General features: G+C 41.7%; 1 long non-coding RNA gene across 1 annotated transcript in view; it reads left to right on the top strand.

Moving 5' to 3' along the window:
• LOC125900896 (uncharacterized) overlaps nt 1-15,465 on the top strand; it is a 29,620-nt gene extending 14,155 nt beyond the window's left edge. The window contains exons 2-3 of the long non-coding RNA XR_007450894.1: nt 6,715-6,778; nt 15,307-15,465. This is a non-coding gene — a long non-coding RNA (uncharacterized LOC125900896). The remainder of the gene's footprint in view (nt 1-6,714; nt 6,779-15,306) is intronic.
• The last annotated feature ends 5,356 nt before the right edge of the window (nt 15,466-20,821 follow it).

Genomic DNA, 20,821 nt, shown 5'->3' with positions numbered 1-20,821 from the left:
CATGTGACATTGTCAATCTGGTCTCAAATCATAAAATGACCACGATCTATTCACACCGCATTACCGAGTACTGGCACGCACCACAGAAACAACGCCCATGGAAAGTCAACTAGGATTCTTTGTCGACACACAAAGTCCCTGGATCAGTGACATCACACATTGGGTGGTGGTTAGTGTTACAACCTCATAGATAGTACAAAGAGCGAGACAGTCCATGTTGAGAGGAGGTCGGGGTGATGGATGGTTAAACAAACCAGCCCAGTGCTTTGTCTGTGATTTGGGCATCAGACATTTGATGCCAAACGTAACTTTTTGCGGAGGTCTCAAACGCTGCTGGACGGCGCCAGTTTTTAACGTGGTTGGACGTAACCTTTCACAGTGTATGATATGTCATTGGTCAGCTGCACAGCACCTGGTGTAGCAGTAAGTTGGTCAGTGTTAATCTGAGTGGCATTTTGCCAGGGGGTCCCCTGACAGTTTGGGCCCTGGGGCCTGTGCCTAATAGGACATGGACTTTGTCACTGGGAGATACAGTTGATGATGGATGGTGTGACATGTAGGTGAAATGTTTGCCAAGCTACAGACTACCGTTCAAGACCAACAAACAACAATGCCAGTTGTGTTTTTAGCGACCTGTTACTGTTTTTCCAGCGGGGATGGTGCCACAAAAAGCAGTTGTTGTGTTTTACCAAGACATCGCTGCGTTTCCCGTCGGGATTGTGCCGCTAAAAGTGGGTATTTTAAGCCCAAACATGATCTTTTCCTGAACATAACCAAGTGGTTTTTGTGCCTAAACCTAACCACACTTCAACCATAGTGTTGTTGAAAAGTAAAGTTTTGCATAAAAACAAGTGTTACATATCTGTGATTTACGGAAAGGTACAACATTTTTGTCTGGTGATTGTGTCGTATCATCACATGACCAAAGTATGAAAGTAACACCCTGTGAGTACCTGGCAAGCATTGAATAACACCTGCCGCTCAATCACTGGCTGCTTGAAGCCCACCAACATAAACAACCTGCACCTCCTCGCTGGCATTGCCCCTGCTGATGTGAGACGGGGAGCCACCAGCCAAGTAGCCACCTCCTCTACAGACATGTACCCCCATCCCAGCGGCTGAAGTCCAGGAGAAGCTTTCTCAGCCATGTCCAGCCCCTAACAGCATCACAGGAAGAAACCAGACTCCAACTTTGGACACAAAGGCTTGAGGATGACCCCCCTCCTATTGACATGGGTATCCCTCCTTCTGAAGCCCTCCCCCCGGGCTCAGAAGCATCATGGCTCCAGTGGAAGACGCTTAATCGCCTGAGAACAGGAACAGGACGATCAAAAGCTGCCATGGCCAGATGGGGCTATGAAACTGGCCAAACCACCTGTGAATGTGGAGAAGAGGACCATACAATGTAGCACTGCCTTGTCTGCCCCCTACTACCCAACCAGTGCAGCTCAAAGGATCTTGCAGTGTTCAATAAAAATGCAAAGGACTGTGTAAAGAAATGGGAAACTGTCGTATAACCAACCAGCTTCAATGACATGAAGAGAAGAAGATGAATATCTTTTATTAACATGTGTCTCAGCTGATCTGATGACAAGTGGACATCTCTAAATACAAGTGTAAATGGCCACCATTGTGATCTCATCACTCAAACTTCTTGCCAAGGTGGTCTAGGACACATTTGACCACAAATCTTTTATAGCATAAATGCTAACTTTGTCCCGACACATCTCTGACAAGGACTACATCATTTGTGCTGAATGCGGTGGTTGGTTTGGTGACAGTGGGCTAAAAGCTCTGTAATTTCCCCATTTTATGTTGAGTAGGACCAAGTGTTGCGTGACCATTTTGCCTTGTGCAGAGTTGTGCTGACAGCGAGATCTCAAGCTGTACCAACACAACCGCTAACATGACGAGCAAGCATGCTACAGAGCAGCTAGCATAAGTGTGGACGTAATAACTGTGTGCACGGCAGTAACAAACTCTGAACAGGAGTGGTCAGCTGTGGTGGCGTTGTTAATACCAGGTGTAAACAGGCTCTAAGTGGTGGTGTTTCTGTAAAATTTGTAGTGGTAGAACCTGAGTGTTTTAGTTGTCTCGTGTTTTCTTTTTTAAGCCGCGTTCCTCTCGGCCTCCACAAACAGGAACAACAGAGTGAAACAGACGGCGTCCTTCACAACATGTTACTGTTACAACAAACATTAGTCTTCATTATATTTGGGTCTTTTTTTCTGTCGTGTGTCGCGGTGAACATGTTGTTGTGTCAGCTCGTCTACACAAACGTTTGTTTTTTGTGCGACTGTGTGATTCAACTGAATGATTTATACGGCGGTGGGGCTGAGCGTGCATCAGGAGACGGGAGGGGAGAGGGAGGTCAGGTTAGCCTCGCCTCAGTGGCTTCACTCACATACACACACACACACACACACACACACACACACACAAGTCATGTTCAGACAGTCAGACATGAATGAACAGACATGTTAAAGAGAGCTGTAACTGTACAAACACTAAACGCTGCACCACATCACGTTTTGTTGTCCCAGGAGAAAACATCCTGTTGTAACGTCCTGTGTAAAAATCACATTACTCTCATCTGCATATTGTTTCTGTTTTCAGACAAATGAGAAGAAGGAAAACAAAAAACAGAACGGATCTAATTGCTCATAAATACTTCATGTTAAATAGGAATAACTTCTCCTCCTGGGGTCCACACAAGCAATTATTACATCAGCTTCCTCCTGATTGGCTGAGACAAATTGTTCTGCAGACTATTTAACTCCCTACAATGACACAATGTCTGTGAGTTTACTAATGAAGAGCCTCGCACATTTTTCTGTGTGACACAAAATGATCTTGTGTTGAACTGCAGAGCCTTTTTCCTCTGCACACAATAAGACGACAGCACACACCTGGTGACGCAGGTAAAATGCTATCATTAGCATGTTCATCACCTCCCTCATCTCAGTTCAGTTCCGTGACTCTTAATTCTTTATTTCTTTGAACTCAATTTTTGGTTTACATATGGTTAATATTTTTTGTATATATTCTTAAAATTGCCCTTTTTTATTTTATTTATTTTATGTGACAACAGAGGATTTATTTTGATTTGATTTAATTGTAGCCTATGTTAAAAGGGCTAGTACAATGCTAATACTTAGCCTGAGCCTGGCTGCTCCTCGTGTTTGTTTTCTCCTGAACATTTGTTACATGGTGAATGCTCAACTCTACACACACACACACACACTTTAACCACATACACACACACACACACACTGTAAACACACACACGTACCTGGAACATTTCCTGTTTCAGTGTTGAACAACAAGCTGCTGCAGAGTCGACACAGCCGAGAGAGACTTCCTCTTCTCCGGCCTCCTTCACCCAGATTGTCAAACAATATTTCCGTCACTGAGGCTGTGTGTGTGTGTGTGTGTGTGTGTGTGTGTGTGTGTGTGTGTGTGTGTCTGTGTGTGTCTGTGTCTGTGTGTGTGATGGCCACATGAATTCAGGTCTCAGTCTGTACTGAAACCCCAGCAGGAAAATCTGACCCAGAAAACATGTTATATTGTTATTGTCATTATTATAATAACACAAGGACATCAATAGTTATTTTCTAACATACAGTACATCTTGATTTTAATGTCCTGCATGTTTAAACCTGAAGAATAAAGAAAAAGACTTAACATCTTTTAACATAAAAACACCATGTGTGATTGATGCTTTCACATGTGAAATGTCCAAAATCTGCAGGTAGCTGTCAGTCATGGTCTCACAAGTCACATGAAAATTACACTTAATCACAGTGTATTGATATCTAGTGAGCTGGTCACGTGAAATTAATTTGTTAAATTTTAAAAACAAGATTCAATTTTTAAATGTACAGTTACGAAGAGGCAGTGGTTGTCCTCTTGTACTGCCCGTGTTAGCATGCTAAAGACTCATTTATTCTCCCATTACATCGATATGCCCATTTCCAACATTGTAAACATCACTGCCCTCAAACTTCCGTACATCCTTTATGTTGGCATAGATACAGCCAATACATGGCACTAGAGGGCGGAGTCAGAAGTTTAAGACAACAACTCATGAGGCGATAGTGGAGGAGGTCGAAATATTGTACCATTAAATGGAGGCAGCCTTGTCAACAGTGGTGCTCTGTGAGGCCATTAAATACATCTCAACATGTGGACAGTGAATTCTTTTCACTTATTGGTTTGTTCCGTTCTGCCATCATTTAAATTTATTCATTGTTTCCTGTGGTCACGTCATGCTTTCACTACACTACACTGCCCCCACAATCTTTGGTGGTAGTGCTCTGTGTTTTTCTGTATCTGTTAGCTGTCAGAAAACATGCACACATACGGACCAAATGAACTCAGAGTACAGACAGAGGGCTCAGTTTGTCTCCATCTCTCCATTTAACGTTGAGCGTAAACGAGCCCTGACATGCAGAATGATGGGCATTTTCACACCTCGGAGTCTGAAGAAAATATTGGTATTGTACGTTTCAGCAAATCACACATACTTTTGTATGATTCATACGTATCATCAGGGGTCGCGTTAACCAGATATTCTCGGTCAGTGACTGGTTTTATACAACAATGACCGGAAAATCTGAAGGCCGTCGGTCATTTTGACCGGTTGCAATTACCACCCCTGCCCTGTTTTTTCACTTCAACAGGTCATTTTAAACATGGGTAAGTCCATATTTTAATATTTTCATATTTACAACTGAAGCACTGAGGTGTGTGGATGTCTGTTCATCTTTTCGTTCATGTCCTTTTTAATGTACACTTTTTTACTTTCTTGTTGGATTTATTAAAAAAGAACGAATGAAAACTAAATGTCTTTGAATATCTTTATTATCATTTAAAAACAAAAATTAAAATGACCGGTAAAAATAGATTATGACTGGATTTTTACGACCCTGTCGGTCAAAATGACCAGCGACGAAAAAGTCTAGCGCAACCTCTGCGTATCATATCAACTGCTGTGTCTCAAATCGCGTACTTCTGTACTTGTACTTAATATTTTGAGTGAGTTCACACTATGGAAAAATGCAGCGCACTCTGAGTACCTGGATGTTGCACTCAGAACGGTCAGGAAGTTGAATGTGGAACTATGGACACGTCTCGCCCTCAATGGTCGCCAACTTGGCTATGTAGCGGAAGGGGAGGGACCACTTTTCAAACTGGAAATGGCGGCCGAGGACTGTGCGACTGTGAACGTCGCTGCGTTGTACAAATACATGTATTTTTTGCACTGAGCACCACTGTACAGTTGTCTAGTATAAGCCAGTAGTATGTTTACTGGGTTAATTTGGCAGTCTGTAATGATTTGGTACTGCGAACGATAATGCGAATGCTAATGCTAGCTTGCTAACTAGCTAACAGCTGCACATTTTGACGTTGTGGTGTATGTTTAGTGTATGTATATATATATATATATATATATATATATATATATACACAATACAGTCGATGGATATTTTGGTGGGCGAAAATTCGCAGGCAAATGGTGGCGGTAATGCTCCACTAGCCAGTTACAATTAGGCATTAAAAGAAGAAGAGGTCGAAATTTGTGGTCGTCACAACAGCTGTGTTTGGTTTGAGACAACACTACGCTGTCCAAATTCGTGCACTACGCCAATAAGTGATGTGATTTGAGACACAGCAAACATTTCTAAAATCATGTACAGTAGTATATGAGCTGACTTTGACTCTGGAGGTTGCTGTTTTTCTGACGGCGTTTTAGCCACCAAACGGTGTTTATAACTGAATCATTGCTTTTTTCTATGTTGCCATGAAGAGTGGTTGATTTTACCGTGACTTTGCTGCGTGTTAAAGGGAAATTTGGGGTTATTTCAACGAGATATATTTCGGCCGCGCTTTGGAAAGCAGAGCTAGATGATAAACAAACATGGCAGCACACCGGTAAGGTAAGACAACACGTTTACATGTGGTTTTCTATATGTTCTCTGACATTTATCCTAACGATATGAGGCGGTCTTTGTGGAAAAAAAGCTTGTTTAGTGGACTAACTTTGCACTTGAAGGTTGCCCGTTCACTTACGTTTTAACAGGTCTGACGCTACTATGCGCCCCGGCTGTATCTAGGCTAACGGCTAACATGCTAACTATTATTTTTCGTCACTAGTCACTTGAAACAAATTTAGGACGATAGGAGACAGGTTGAAATAAACCGAAATTTTCCTTTAAGCCAGGATTGTGCCCCAAAGCATGACCTTTTCCAAACCATAACCAAGTGGTTTTGTGTCTAAACATAACCACACATTTACCACAGCGTTTTGACGCAAAGTCCAAATGTATCTGCTTCATAATAACCAATGTTTTTTTGTTGATTGAGTCGAAAAATTTGACAAGTAGAAAAATCTGGAGGTGTGGAGTCAGACAGAAGTGAGCTCAAGCATAACACGCCACAAATCTACCACACGACTGTTGGTGGTTGCATTGTGGGTAATGTAGGCAGCAGGTTTCGGCGAGGAGGAGGAATGTGAGGAATGAAACAGAAGATATCTTTAGTTCCGCTGCATCGATTTTAATCATGAGTCCAGTAATTAAGACGAGAGTTCACACGATGGGTGGGCCGACACCGTATGACTGACCCGACACACACACACACACACACGCACACACACACACAGTCAGGGTCATGTGACAGTGCGTTAATCCGTCTGTGTTGTTTTTCTCTCAGCAGTTGAACCAGCCGTGACCTCTGACCTCTGACCTGCTTACACTGTTCAGCAGGTTCAGTACTGGTGAGTAAAGTCTGTACTGTACTCTGTGTGTGTGTGTGTGTGTGTGTGTGTGTGTGTGTGTGGCTGCACTAAGGACACACCTCTGTACAAACAAACACTCTGTGATTCCCTCAGGCTTTAATTCAATCTGTAAACTCCTCTGTATGTTTGTGTATCAGCAAACACACACACACACACACACACACACACACACCTCCTCCCTCCTCCTCTTTGACATCCCTCCTTTCTCTCCTTTCCTTACTCATTTTCTTTCTCGCCTTTATCTCCTCATTCCCTTCTTCTTCCCTCTAACCCTTCCTTACTCCTCCTTCTCTCCTGTTCTCCTCTCTCACTTCCCCCCTTCCTTTCCTTGTTTAGCCTCTTTTTCTCCTCCCTCCCTTCGTCCCTCCATTCCCTCTTTGCTCCTCCTCCTCTCCTCATCTCCCCCCTCACCTTCCCTCCTTCCTTTCCTTATTTAGTCTCTTCTCCTTCTCCCCTTCTTCTTCCCTCTAGTCCTTCTTTACTTCTCCTTCTCTCCTCTCCTCTGCCCCTTCCCTCCTTCCTCCCTCATTACTTCTACTCCTCTCCTTGTCTCATCCTCCCTTTCTGTCCTCCATTTCCTTGTTTAGCCTCTTTTTCTTCCTCCCTTTCTTTAATCTTCCCTCTTTTGTCCCCCCTTTCTTCCTACACCTCCTCCTTTCTTCCTCCTCTCCTTCACCTTTTTCTCCCACTTGTTTCTTTCATCCCCTCCATCCTTGCCTCCTCAGTCTCTTCTTCCTTCACTCCTTCCTGCCTTTTATGATTCTCCTCCTCCATCCTCCTCTTTTCTTTTTCTCCATCTTCTCCTCCATCTTCTCCCCTCTTCTCCATCGCCTCCCTTCTTATTTCTCTCCTTCCCTGTGTTCACACTTTCCTCCTTATCTTCACCTCCTTTTTCTCTTCCTCCCCCTTTCTCATCTGCTTTTACTCCTCGTCCTCCATCCCACCTGTCCTCCTTCCCCTTTTGTGTCATCTCTCTCCCTCTTTCCTCCCTCTATCCCCCTCGCCTCCTTTTTTCCTCATCTTCACTATCTCCTTCTTTCCTCCCTCACCTCCTCCTTCCTTCCTATCATTCCTCTCCTCCTTTCTTTTCTTTTCTCTTTCTTTCTCCTCTTCCATGCCTCCTTCCTCCCTTCATTCCTCCCTCCTTACCCTTTGTTTTTCTCTCTCCTCCTCTCTGCCTCTCCTCCCGTCACTCCTTCCTCCCCCTCACTCGCTCTTCTTTTCCTTCATCCCTCTATCCACTCTTCTTCTCCTTTTCTTTCCTTTATTACCTCCCTCTCCTCCCTCTCCCCCTTCCTGTCTGCTTTGACTCCTCTTCCTCTGTCTCTCCTGTCCAGTCTGTCCCTTTTTTCTCTCTCAACCTCCTTTTTCTCCTTCCTCCCACTCTCCCTTTCTTTCTCCTTCTCTATCCTTCGCTCCTCCCTTCATTCCTCCTTCATTCTTCTTTCCTTCCTCTTGTCAGTAATCTCCTCCCCTCATGCCTCCCCCCTTTCTCCTTACCTTTTTTCTTTCATTCCTCCAACCACTCTTCCTCCCTCTTCTTTTCTTGCTGCTCCTCCATGCCTCCTTCTTTCCATCATTCCTCCCTCCCTCCCCCTCTCTGTCCGTATTTTTCATTTAATTCCTCCGTCCACTCTTCGTCCCTCCTCTTCTCCCTTTCTTTCTCCTCCTCCATGCCTCACTCCTTGCTCCTCCCTTCATCCCCATCTTTTCTTTTCTTCCTCCCTTCATTCCTCCCCTCTTTTTCTTTCATTCCTCCATCCACTCTTCCTTCCTCTTCTTTTCTTTCTTCTCCTCCCCCATGCCTCCCTCCTCCTGTCATTCCTCCCCCTTTTTCTTTCATTCCTCCATCCACTCTTCCTTCCTCTTTCCCTTTTCTCTCCTCCTCTTCCTCTTCCTACCTCATCCTCCTACATTCCTCCCTCCTCTCCCTCTTTTTTAATTCCTCCATCCACTCCTCCTCCGTCTTTTCTTCTCCTCCCCCATGCCTCCCTCCTCCTGTCATTCCTCCCCCTTTTTCTTTCATTCCTCCATCCACTCTTCCTTCCTCTTCTTTTCTTTCTTCTCCTCCCCCATGCCTCCCTCCTCCCTTCATTCCTCCCCCCTTTTTCTTTCATTCCTCCATCTACTCATCCTTCTTCTCCTTTTCTCTCCCTCCTCTTCACTGCCTCTGTCCTACCTCCTCCTCCTCCATTCCTCCCTCCTCTCCCTCTTTTTTAATTCCTCCATCCACTCCTCCTCCGTCTTTTCTTTTTCCTCCCCCATGCCTCCTTCCTCCCTCCATTCCTCCCCCTTTTTGCTTTCATTCCTCTGTCCACTCTTCCTTCTTCTCCTTCTCTCTCCCTCCTCTACACTGCCTGTGTCCTCCCTCTCTTCTCTCCTCCTGTGTGTGTGTGTGTGTGTGTGTGTGTGTGTGTGTGTGTGTGTGTGTGTGCGTGCGTGTAGCTGGGTCACGGGTCGTTCACGTGTGTGTCGTTGAGAGTAAAGTGTGTGTGTGTGTGTGTGTGTGTGTGTGTGTGTTTTTATGTGTGTAAAGAAAATGCCTGCGTGGTCTTGTGTGTGTGTTTCTATACTTCTGAGGACCAAAAGAAGGGAAGTTGAAAAAAGGGAAAATCCCACAACATGAGGACAATTTGAAGCAAAATTAAATTTATGATTAAACATACTTGTAATTTCACAAGTATGTTCACTTTAACTCTAGTACTTTTCTGGAGATTTATGTTTGATTTCATCAGAATCAGGTTTTTTGGCGTGTGTGTTTCCACATACAACAAATACATGTTTGCAGTGGTATTTTGGCACCTAAACATTGTAAGAGAAAAAGACTATTTTAAAAGTATCTACATATTTATATCTGTTTTTAAAATAAGAGTTTTATAGTTTTGGAATGTAGGTTAAGAGTTTGAAGTATAAAAACTATGTGTGAAAATAATACCTCAGTCTATCTCTGTGATATCTCTGGGTTTACGACACCATCGAGGGCAATGCTGCAAATCAAGGAGCAGAACTGATTTTATGGCAATGTTGGATTTATTTATTCATTTATTTTATAAGTGTGATGATGTACCATTAGTTGTCAGGTATTTAATGAACGGCATTATCCATGAACTGCATATTTTAGAGAAGTTACTGAACATGAGCTCAGTTTGTATCTGCAACAGAATATTACTAAATACTGTCATACAGGAGTTTTACATGTAACCTACCCAGGCTGTAATTTAAATAAAATAAATAAATATAAAATTATTTAATACTGTCTTTTAGAATTTTTCCATGTCATCTACTCAGGCTGTAACATAAAAGTACAGTAAAATAAATAAATAAATGACTAAAAATAAAATAAAATAAAATAACAATATACAATTCAAAACTTAATTTTAAATTCATTGATAAAATAAACAATTAATTAATACTTAATACAGTCATACAGGAACCCCCCAAAATTGATAGATAAATAAATATACAGATAAATAAAATATATATACATATTAAATTACTTAACACAGTCATACAGGATTTTTCCATGTAACCTACTCAGGCTGTAACTTAAATTAAAAATAAATAAATAAAATAATTAAATAAAATTAAAATGACTTAATACCATCCTGCAGTTTTTTTTACATGTAACCTATTCAAGCTGTAGGGTTAATTTTAGGAAAATCTTCCTGTTGCTGTTTTTATTATTGACATTAATTTTTGGAAGCAGAGCTGAAGGCTCATGTTCAGAAGTAAAAATAAACTTTATTGAGATTAATTTTGTTTCTAGGTGGAATTAAATGAACTGTGGTGGCATCTCATGTTTCATCTCATGTTTACGTAAACTCACTCTGTAACACTGACGTGTTCGTGAAGTCTTTTACATTTGAACCTTGTTCACTAAGAAACATGTCCTAAAGAACACGTAGTGTATAGACCGCTAAATTTTAATTAAAATAAAGGTTTTAACCTGTGTTTAACGCTGGAGTCAGGATCACACACAGATGTCCTCACAAGTGTAGTGATCAGTGTGAGTGTGTATGTGTGTGTATGTGTGTGTCAGCAGACCGGACTGTTCATTCATTCATGTGTGTGAGTATGAAGTGAGAGTGTGTGTGTGTGTGTGTGTGTGTGTGTGTGTGTGTGTAAAGAAAGAATGTCAGTATGTGTGTATGTTCATTCAAGTGTGTGAGAGAGCGAGAAGCCCTGAGTGTGTGTGTGTGTGTGTGTGTGTGTGTGTGTGTGTGTGTGTGTGTGTGTGTGTGTGTGTGTGTGTGTGTGTGGTGTCCTGGGGGTGAATTAGAGCAGAGGCAGTCATGTTTGATAGCAAGGTCTCGACATCGATGAAAACACTCTAAAACGGCACGCAAACTCTGAACGAAAGAAAAAAAAACAGCCAGGAGGAAGGAGGAGGGAGGAGGGGAGGAGGAGAAGGAGAGGAGGTAAGACAAGATTGAAGGAAACGGAAGCAGGGGAAAAAAGAACAGGAGGGAAGGCATAAGAGAAGAGGTGAGGAGGAGGAAATACGGAGGAGGAGATGATGAGGATGCAGAGAGAAGAAGAGAGGAAATAAAAGGAGGGAGGAAATGGAGATTTAAAAACATAAAAGTTTAATGTTTACAAAGGGCTCAGTAATTTCCTGAACCAGCTGCTCACTGTAGTTTTTATCAAACAAAAGGGGGACTATTTTCAGCAGCGGATGAATCCACCTGCTTCTTTAAACAATCGTGGCCAGTTTATAAGTGAATCACATTATAGTTGTAGTGAAACCAGGCTGCGGCCTCCGGCTCCGTCATTAACTCGTGCTGCTGGTAAATTAGCATTAATAACAGCATGGATGAAATATTCATTATGACACAATTAATAAATCACCATGTCAGCTTTTTAAAAAAACTCAGTCATGAATATTGATGCTTCATTAGTCAACTCTGTTTTTAAATACGTGTGTGTCCATATGTGCCGTACATGTGCTCACAGCCCATACCTATATATATATATTGTGTGTGTGTGTGTGTGTGTGTGTGTGTGTGTGATGTATAATTCATATCAGACTTTCTGCTGAAACAAAAAGCTCACTGTGATGTGACCTTTTGACCCCAGAAGACACAGAAAGAGCTTTGATTTTAAAGATGTTGACCGAGGATACACTATTAACTGTAAAAGATATTTCAACATAAACTTTACAGACAATTTTCTGAAATAATGATTATGTCATTCACGCTGGTGTTCTCACATAAATTTATTCTCAAATATGATTACCAGATATGTTAAATAAGTTTCTTGAGACAGCATCCAAATGTTAGGACTTCCTCCGTCATAGATCCTTTTAGGGCTGACATCACAATGACATCATGTTATCAGCTGGAGGTGCAGCTGCCTCTCCCCCACAGGGCTGTAGGCTCCACAGGAGTGTTAAAATGTGTTTGTCTTGTTGTGTTATTGGGAGCCAGAATAGAAGGAGTCATGGCTCAAAACCAGCCGCCACTGCCCGTCAACAACAACAAAGACAACTATGGTTAAATGTGATAAGACCAAAGGACTGGACGGAGGCCATCATCAAAAATGCTCACATGTGCAGCGCACACTTCATATCAGGTTAGGGAAAAAGTATTTCCTGTTGTAGGGATGAATAAGGTTATGTGTATTAAGGGTTATCATGTCCACCTCATCAGAAACTGGGGAGGGATTAAGAGGAAGATTGGATTTCTCTGCAACGCTAACTTTTTAGCACATTAGCTAACGTTAGCTTCCATAGCAAAACAAACAAGTGTGGTCCTCCTTTGTAAGATTGGCTTCCTGTGACATCATCCATCCACTGAGTGAGAGCATACGGGTCGGCCAGTCTGGTCCCGTTGGTCAGTGTTTACTTATTCAAGTAACACTGGCAGTCCCGGAGTATGTGACGTAATTGTTGCACGACCATTTTGACCAGGGTGACGTAGGGGTGTAGGGACGCCGTTAGCCATTAGCGGTGTCTGTAATAACTCCAAGTCACGGTCCGTGAAAAAAATGCTGATGTCTTAGTTACAACATGATTGAGCTAACTAGAGTAGTTTCATGTCGTATCTGACAACAGGAGGCTTTTAACAGATGACGTCCTGATGTTAGCTTTGCTGCTGCTGTTAGCTGTCCCTGTCAGCTGATGCTTTCTAGACATTGTGATTTCCCAAAACTGAATAAATACCACACATAGCTCAATCATGTCGTAACTAAGATATCCGCTGGAAAAAAATATTTTTTTCACGGACCGTTTATTGAGTTATTACAGACACCGCTAATAGCTAATGGGTAGCCCAGCTAATCTACGATAACCATATTGTTATTTACAAAACGTCACATCCCGCCTTGTGTATATCCAGTCAGCACCAAGTAATCCCCAAGCCCCAGCCAGGACTCTCTCGGGGCCGTTCTGAGTACCTACTCCGAGGCAGGGACTTGTTTAGCCCCTGTAGAAGCTCTGGAACTCTGTCCTTCAGGGGTGGTTCCTGCGGTGGAGACACACACCAACGGCCCCGTAAAATTACCCCGAAGTTCCTACGCTAGAAACGGGCCTAGAGTGTCCAGAGTGCGCTCTGCCACTCTGAGAGTGCGCTGCTGTGGATAACCCAACGGTACATTCAGACAGCGCTCCCAATTTATGAACGCTCCAGTTTGTGTCACAAGCTCCTTTTACACTGCCAGACTGCCAAATGTTGGGCCGTTTTGCCGGCAAGCTGCGAGCGTTTAGACACACAGAGCCGGATTGGCGAGTTGATCCGAGGTGCCCAATTTTCCGCCTCGTAGGGTAGACATATTGGAGGAACCTTTTTGGTTTAAAAAGAACGAGGCAGCCTTCTGCCACGGGAGGAGCTGTTGATGACTTGTGGGAGGAGCTGTTGATGACACCACTGGCGGTGGATAAACAGGAAACAGCTGATAGCAGGAATTAGCGAGCAGCTAGTAGCAAGAGGGAAACACAAACCTGACAGACACTGTAAAGATGAGCAACTGGGGAGACAAGGAATTGCGCGCCCTCCTTGTCCTCGCAAACGAAGAGGCCATTAACCGACAATGACGGGGACGGTGAAGAACGGGCCGACTTATGAGAGAATCACTGAAGGACTGACCAGCCGCGGCTTCCCTCCCACGTCACTGTTTACGTCACACGCTGAGCTACACGTTTTGTTATTTGCTCACGCCCCCCATTGCCCCGAAAAAGGCACATTCTGTATAAACAAAAGTAGGTAGGCGGCGTTTCGCTGCACTCCCTGATGTATAAAGGGCTAGAGTGCGCTCCGACACTCAGAATGAGTATTTCTGAGCGCACCCCTCGTATCATCTTCTTCACTTGTCTAAAACAAGCCCACAGAATTTGCTAGCTAGCACTACCTAATGTCTGTGGAGAATTGTTTTGCCTCCAGCTAAGCCCCGCCCAACAGTGGAAGGGTCCAAAGTGACCTCAATTTTTTTTTATTCCTTCGACCCAGATTTAAAAAAAAAATGTCGCTCACAGACAGCACCATGTTCATTTGATGAAGTGCAGACGTTTCTCTGTTTGGTCGCCAATGAAAGGATCCAGTCGGAGAACACAATGCGTTCGTGTCACGTTAATGATGGCGTCACGGCAGTTTGATGATCAGCTAAGAGTCCCGCCTACACTGAGGTTGCACTTTGTGTGGAAACAAAATCAAGGAACCTGGTATCAAAAGCAATGAAAATTTGGCAAATATTTTATTAAACAACAGTCATTGCATTGTCTGTGTGCAACTTCCTGTGGTTTTTAACTCTGGACTGGAGTTAACACTCCTGAGTTAAAATAAGTTTCACTGCATGATGTTAAAGACTGAGCTGTCTTTGTTTTGTTCGGTGTGTGTTTGTTGTTCCTGCACAAACTTCAGTAACTCCCTCATAGACCGCTGATGCTCAGAGTGTGAAGGAACTGATTCAACTGACAACACACACACACACACACACACACACACACACACACACACTCAACAGTAGAGTTGTGTCCACAGCAGTGTGTGTGTGTGTGTGTGTTTCTGCCTCAGTGAGCTGCAGCTGAAGGATGATATTTGCTCCGACAGCCTGACAACAAAAACATTGTGAAGCACTGTAAGAGACACACAGACAAACACACACCAGGCTTCATTTCACACAGATTATTTTACAATACATTGCAGTCACAGTGAGTATTGATCTGTGATTGGCTGGCAGATGTGAGTACCTCAACCGTAGTTTTCATCAACAGTTAAATTATGTCGGCTGGTCGGTCCTGACTGAAATATCTCAACAACTATTGGACGGATATGAAATTTTGAACAAACATTTGTCGTCTTCAGATGATGATCTGACTGACTTTAGGGATCCGTTAGTTTTCATCTGGCGCCCTGGAAGCTGTGGTAGCAAAGAGCTGATGACATCATGTTCATGTTGATTTAAGAGTTGTTATTTCTCTCAGTTGATGTTCGGCAGTCTTTACAGCTGCATCCATCTCCACCACAACTCTCCCCGTTTATTTATGTGGCCATTTTTCTGTCGCTGTGTTTCAGGGATGCTATGATGGGCCGACTGGAGGTCGCTGTGAACGGGAACAGCACCAAGACCTGAGAGACAAGTCTACATCCAGTGACACTTTGAGGTCTGTGGCTTGGACTGAAATATCTCTACAATGGTTGGATGATTTGTGATGAAATGTGGTTCATCATTTATCTTCCCCTCGAATGAAAAACTCGATTGAGGTGTATCATGGGCAGTCGAATAATATTATGTTTTCCAGTAATGAATAGTGTGACTAATTACTGATAGAATTTCAGCGGTAATATTACAGTTACCCTACAATCAAGTCACTCATTACAATGTTACTTTCAGCTGTTTTATTTTCGTAGTCGTCGTGCTGCACGTGCACGTGACAAAGCAGCAAGCTAGTTTTGAAGATGGAAACACTTATTTTAGTGGCTGGAAATATTCCAGTCTTGTTGGGAGGAAAGATGACAAGAATGACATTGTTCCGACCCCAGATTAGAAATCACTTGCAATCCGGTGCTTGGCCATGTTTCCACAGCAGCATAAAACGCGGCTGGTCGCTGTTTGCATTTAACAGCACCCTGTGCTGCCAGGAGGAGATGGGACAACAATGAAAGGTAAGGGGGCGGGTCTGTGGACAGTTCAGTTCAGAGAAAAAAGTAGCACATGTTAGCAGGTGCTGGGCTAGCAGACGGTCTGTGATGTACCAGACAGCATTGGAGAAACACTGATTTATAACATGAAACTTCTTTATTCAGTGTTTTTACCGGTTTAAATCAGCTGGTCTGTTTGTCTCAGAGAGGAAGAGACCTCGAAGCTTCTCCCCTCTCCTCTAATAATAAGGGCACTCATGCAGTGCATTATGGGATGACACATTGTGATGTCATTGATGGGGCGCAGCTCCTGAGTCCCGTTCTGTTGTTCTAAACATCGACTCTGGCTGTTCAAATAGTGAAATTTGGGGATTTGGCAGCTGCTCATGCACACACACACACACACACACACACACACAATATGAGACCCACACACACACTCACAGAAGGAGACAGCAGCCATTGAAACCTTGACATTGTGGCGCCAAAAGAGACTAAATGTTTTTTCTGTCCTGCTGAGACATTATTCCATTTATACCACTGACGCGCGCACACACACACACACACACACACACACACACACACACACACACACACGGACTCAGTCATTAATGACACAGAGGTCTGAGCTGAGAGCTGAAGAGTGACAGACAGCTCGTTAAGATCGTCATCATGCTGAGGCCTGGACCTTGTTAGTGCAACACACAAGTACAATACACACACACACACACACACACAAGTACAATACACACACACACACACACTAACAAAACACACTCACACACTTACAAAACACACTCAGAGTGTTTTTTTAGACATGCTGGATTGAGGCCCTGGGCTTTGTTACTGAGCCTGAATAGAGGACCCTGAGCGTGTGTGTATCGGGGTGTGTGTGTGTGTGTGTGTGTGTGTGTAGTAAAATCCTCTAAAAGTTTCTTGTTTTATGAAATTCAAATTTTAAGAAATAACAGTTTGATCCTAAATGAACAAAGACGAGAAACAGAACTTAAAATGGCCCCCGTCCATCCCATAATACAGGAAACATACAGTACATAAATGCATGTAACCATACACTAGCTATACGCCCCTCTGCTCAGTGTGTAATGATAATTCTAGGTAATATGTATGATGATGATGTCCAATGTCAAGTCTCTATTTGTGTCAGGACCGTACACGCATGATGGCGTGCATCAGGACGCGTCATAACTTCCTCACACCACTGATCTGAAAAGTCTAAACTGTTACATTTACTTCGATAATTAAGTAATAGACAATTATTAAAATGAGTTTCAGTAAAGTTCAGGCTGTGACTCTACAGTCGACATGGCGGTTAAATAAATACAAATACAGCCATTTAAATTCATATGCCCCGCCCCTAAGTCAGTATAACAAATGTAGGTCCCTCCTTAGTGTTTAAATAAATATTTAAGACATGCCTCCCCCTCTTTGCTCCACACCCTCCGCCCTCGTAAGTAACAAACAGTCCCTAATGTAAAGACACAGAGTTTGGGAGGTTTTAGCGTCCAGAGGGGAGATCACAAAACTTAGATACTTGGTATGTTTGAATATGTCGTGATAAATGTTTGAAATAATGAATAAACTCTCTGTTCACCAAACTGCATCATGTTCAGGAATTTACAGAAAATATAAATGAGCAGTTATTTATATAAATAAAATATGTAATTCTTAATAATAATAATAATAATGTTATTTCTTTTACTACACTTACAACTTATTTTATTTTAGAAATCAGTTTCTTGTGATATAACTATATATTTAATATAGCGTTATATGTTCAAATTTATTCATTTATATATTGTTATATGTGTTGTGTTCATTAAGCTTATTTATTATTTTATATTATTTTATTTTATTTTTATTCATTTGTTTTGTTCAGTTACTTTTTGTGTATCTATTTATGTGAAGTTAACATAAATATTATGTATATAATGTAAGATATAAAAGAGGTTTATTTGAGTGGCTCCATAAAAAAAAAATAAAGACATAAGAATAAAGTAACAACCTTTGATTGTTCGAGGGTGATTTAGTGAATTAATTCTCCCCAGTATTTTCATAGTGTCACCATGAATCAGCCCATACATGAATCCTATTAACAGTTAACGAGGTTGGGACAGAAATCACAGTTACACATGTTTGGACAAAAGCAATGTGTTTTTATTTTTGGAAAAAATCAGTAGAAATTAAGAATGAAGACATCAAATCATGTGTTTTTGTTCTCGGTTACAACCTTTTAAAAAATAGATTAATTACAGTCCGTATTTTTTAAAGGAATATTTGACTCTCATCACAGCACACCAGTAAAAAAGACTGGAAAAAAACATAGATAAAAATAAAATTAGGAATAAATTGAATCTTTCTGTTCACAGCATTAACAGAAAACTTTGGAGATTGAAGCTTAACTGAGACGGGAAATTCTTAAGAAAAGAGAAACTAAAAAGAGACGATTAATAGGTGCTGTAAATGATATTCTTACTGAAGCTGAGAGCAGTGAAGAGCTGCGTCAAAATATGCAGAACAAAAAGAATGAAGATGTTGGTATCGTAGATGCAAAAGAAAAAAGGAAGGTTTACAACTCACATATAAAGTTACCACTATTAAAAATTTAAGTCAGTGTAAGTTAATTGTATGTATTTATATATTTAGTATAATAGAAATAAAAGTCATACGTTTGACACTCGGGTCTCAGATAAATGTTTAAAATTTGGCGCTCAGACTCATACATGCTTTTTGGTACTGAGAGAAAATCAGAAGGACGCGTGAGGATACTGAAGGATGGATTTCAAGAACTTATAATTGTGTTGTCGATTTTTCACCAACAATTTGACCCTTTCAAAATGCAAATTCTTTTTTTTCTTATTTAGTTTCAAAAATGAAAAACTTTAAGGAAATATTATCTGTGCATTGAAAGGAAAATGTCAGAAAGCAGCAACAAAGAGAAACAGTTTGACGAGATGCAGAGCTGAATCTGTGACGCTCTGCAGACTGAGAGGAGTCACAGAGTCACCCAGCATCTATAAACTCTCAGGAACTCTGTGTAGCATGTTTATCGTGTGTCTGCGTTGTGTGTTATGAGTATGTATAAGTTTGTGTGGATGGTGTGGATCCAGCGTCTCATGATGACGACTGTATGTGACTGCACTGTTTGTGTGGATGAGGAGCTCAGACTGGGTTAGGTCATGAAATTTGATTTCTTGAAGAAACGACGATTATATAACACACAAAGTATGAAATGTATTATAGTCAGAACGATGCTCACTCAATGAAAGACAAACAATTATAAAAAAGGAATAAAACAAATTAAATATTTAAATTAACGTAATAAAAAAGAAAAAATGTGACATTTGTGCCTGAAATTATAAATCAAGATTATTGAACTTATTATCTAAATGTTTAAATATAAAGTTGTGTGTGCGAGAGAAAGAGTTCATATACACATATATTATTTGTTCTCACAGTCTGAACACACACACACACACACACACACACACACACACACACTTAGTGTTCACAAAGGACCTCTCTCTCTGTCTCTAATTGGATTGAGACATCAGGAGGTGTCAATCAAACGTCTTTACAAACCGACAATCTCTTCAAAAAGCCATTATGTACACCAACGGACCCTGGGGGCCGGTACACACACCTACACACACACACACACACACACACACACACACACACACACGGTGAGAAAGGAAAGGAAGGTAATAATTAGTTGTTGGTGGTTTGATGGGTGCTCCTGACACCTCGAGGCCACAAGAAAATGTTCTCACAGCTCTCAGCCTGTGAGTGTGTGTGCCAGCCGGTGTGTGAGTGTGAGTGTGTGTGTGTGTGTGTGTGTGTGTGTGTGTGTGTGAGACACCCCACCCTGTCCCGTCTCACTACCCAGAAGCCTCCTCTGACCTCAAGTCAACAGAAAGAATAACGGTTGGTTTCCTGCTCTGCCGGGGAATTGAACCTGTAACCCTGAGCGGCTGCTGCTCAGAGCCCTCGCTCTGTGTGTGTGTGTGTGTGTGTGTGTGTGTGTGTGTGTGTGTGTGTGTGTGTTTAAAGTCAATAAATGGTCAGCGGCATTGTCAGTGTTTGTAATTTGTGTATTTTGGGACGTCTCTGCTCAGCTGGATGGTTCAATTATTTTCTAAGTTCCATCATCAGCTGCGTCAGAGTTTATTCTTTATATGAATCAGTGTGATAATGATGGAGCTCAGCAGTCACCTCCAGTACAGTAAATCTTACTGATCTTTGATCTTTACAACATGAGAATAACGGTGCATATTCCTGCTCTCCAGATTTAATCCCATGGCCTTTCTTCTAACGCCACCTTCAGGACAAACATTAACATGCTGAGTTCACCAGTGGTGGACGAAGTATCCAGATCCTTTACCACACTGTGAGAAAGTGCTTAAGTATTAACAGCAAAATGTTTTAAAGAATTAAAAGTACAACTTCTCATTAATCAGAAACTTTTTTTTTAATTACATATACAAGAAATTCACTCAGGACTCTAAAGCAAAGACAAAAAGTAACTGAGTGAGAAATAAAAATGAAAAAGAAATGCAAATAAAACAGAAATAAAATCAAAGTTATATGCACTACACTTCCACCTGAGATCCCAGCTTTTGTTTACATTTTTAATTTCCCCTTTTTTGGATAAGTAGGACTTAATAAGTATTTTGAAAAACTACCCGTAGTACTACCAGTTAGTAGATTTAGAGAAAACTGATACGGGGACAATGGTTTTACTTTTAACAGTCACAAGGTTGTAATAAAGTATAAACGTGATTATTTTAGTGCCTGATCATGAAAAATCTGTAAAAACAAAATTGCAAATCATGCAGCATGTTTATAAGCATGGTGATTTGTTCGTCATATAACTCTGCTTCAAGCTCCAAGCAAGGAGTGTCTGTTTTGTCTGTAGGAAGCTTTCTTT

Source organism: Epinephelus fuscoguttatus, linkage group LG14 (genome assembly GCF_011397635.1).
Source record: "Epinephelus fuscoguttatus linkage group LG14, E.fuscoguttatus.final_Chr_v1".
Lineage (NCBI taxonomy): Eukaryota > Metazoa > Chordata > Actinopteri > Perciformes > Serranidae > Epinephelus > Epinephelus fuscoguttatus.
The sequence above is the reverse complement of the archived record's forward strand: the minus strand, read 5'-3'. Positions and strand labels throughout refer to the sequence as shown.